Below are 2,033 nucleotides of genomic sequence, written 5' to 3'. Positions count from 1 at the left end.
TAAATCTTTTCTTATGCATGTCATGTTTTATAGTGTATTTGATTTAGGCTAAAGCCTCGAGAAACCAAAAATTGATCATTGTTTTAATAATCCTTAGAGGATAACTTGGTGTTGAAGGACGATTACTGAGATATATAACCGCGGGACATTAGTAGAGACCAACCGGACGAACCACAACGCGAATCATCTATTAATTAAGTTGTTCTTTCTAATCTTTATACACATTTCATTCGTTTCATTGGTGGTAATAACATGATCTCACTATTATATTCACATCAAGTAGTAAAGACGAGCGTCAGGATACATGACATTTACTTGATTACAAACCGTATGGATCTTAAGAGATGATTCCAGGCATTGTTGAGTTGAAATTGTGAGTTGAAATTGTATTGATAATTCAGTTTGTGTTCACTTGGTTTGATTGTGTGTCCCCATCCCAATTTTGCAGCCAAACACTAAATTAAAATATATATTTGCTACCCAATAAGAAAGCCTAAATATGATCCTACCCGTAATCCRAAAATAYATCATGGGTTRAAGATGGAATAAGGAAAAGGGAATAACAGGGGATCAAATGCAGAGAAAGGATAGAAAACGACCCAAGTAAGACAAGCACCTGCCAAAAAACGGGCTAGTTGTCCGAGCACGTGAGAAAAGAAAAGGGAAAATACACTAAGGACCCTTCAGACTATGATACACTGAGGATCCCTTGTTCCTCCTTAGCCATCAGTTCTTAAGTCATCCCCTATTCCCCCATTACAACCCATCAAAGACCTGGATGATCTTCTAGAAAACTTGACAACTGTAAACTTGTATTTTGTTAGTATTCATTGTATTACTACTAGATTCCTTTCTGAGATTTCATTTAGGCCTTGTATTTTGTTAGTATTCCTTGTATTACTCCTTGTATTCCTTGTATAACCTACACTTTCTATGCCAAGATGCCAACACAGGTCTTGGAGAAAGAAACAACAATCTTTGAGTGTCAAAAAAAGGTCTTTGGATCTGTGTGGATGAGTGGATCAGTGTTCAGTCACAGATTCTTAAAAAATTGGATGGATTTCCACATATATATGATTGCAAATACCAACCAAAGGCATCTCTAAATAACCAATTTCAATAACATAACCATTAAATCACCACATAATCAGTAAATCACCATATAAGATATAACCAATTTCAGTAAATTTAGACCTAATAATCACCTAAATCAGTAAATCACCATTTTTGGGTTTTGATTTCAAAACAGAAAGTGCATTTAGAGGCCAGAGTACACAGCAAAGTAAGGAACTAAGAACAGCAGAAGTGAGAGAACAGAGAAGGACGGACTTACCGGGAGGCGGGAGTTACCGTGTTACCAAGTTGGAGACTTGGAGTTACCGTCTTACGTCAGTCCGTCACCGACTCACCGTGGCCGCCGACCGCCGAGACAGGCAGACAGCCGAGTGCRGAGTGCCGCCTCCTCCAGGCTCCAGTCCTCCTGCCGGTTCCCTCTGCTCTGTCGTCGTTCGCTACTGCCTTGCCTAATGCCTACTCCGCTTCCATCGCTTTCGCACTGTCACAGACGCACGCACACACAGTGACTTCGTCAACAGTCGTTTTTCTCGCTCAGTGCCTCAGTCGCTCGCCGCTCGGCCTGGTCGTCGTCGCTATGGAGATTGAAGGGGGAATGGAGGGGGGCCGGTTGAAAATTTTTTGTGTTTTACAAGAGAATGGAAAAACTACTAAGCTACTAACAAAAAAAATCACAGGGGCCAGGGCCCCTATAGGCGGTCCGCCCCTGAACTCTTATGTATTATTATATATATATTAAAGAATAAACCATGAGTGTTTGAAGTGGCCTCTCCTATGTTTTTTTGTTAAATGTTTGCATTCAACTCCAAACCATTCATCTCCTTCTATATTAATTCAAATGACATAACTCCAAACCGTTATACTACTCACGCTTCCCCCATCTTTGCCACAAAATCGTTATACTACTGCGCCCTCCTCCTCGCATCAACCACCGTTGCGTATTCGCCATTGTTGGTAGG

The sequence above is a fragment of the Cynara cardunculus genome (assembly GCF_001531365.2).
Source record: "Cynara cardunculus var. scolymus isolate 2C chromosome LG 5, CcrdV1, whole genome shotgun sequence".
NCBI classification, from domain to species: domain Eukaryota; kingdom Viridiplantae; phylum Streptophyta; class Magnoliopsida; order Asterales; family Asteraceae; genus Cynara; species Cynara cardunculus.
The sequence above is the reverse complement of the archived record's forward strand: the minus strand, read 5'-3'. Positions refer to the sequence as shown.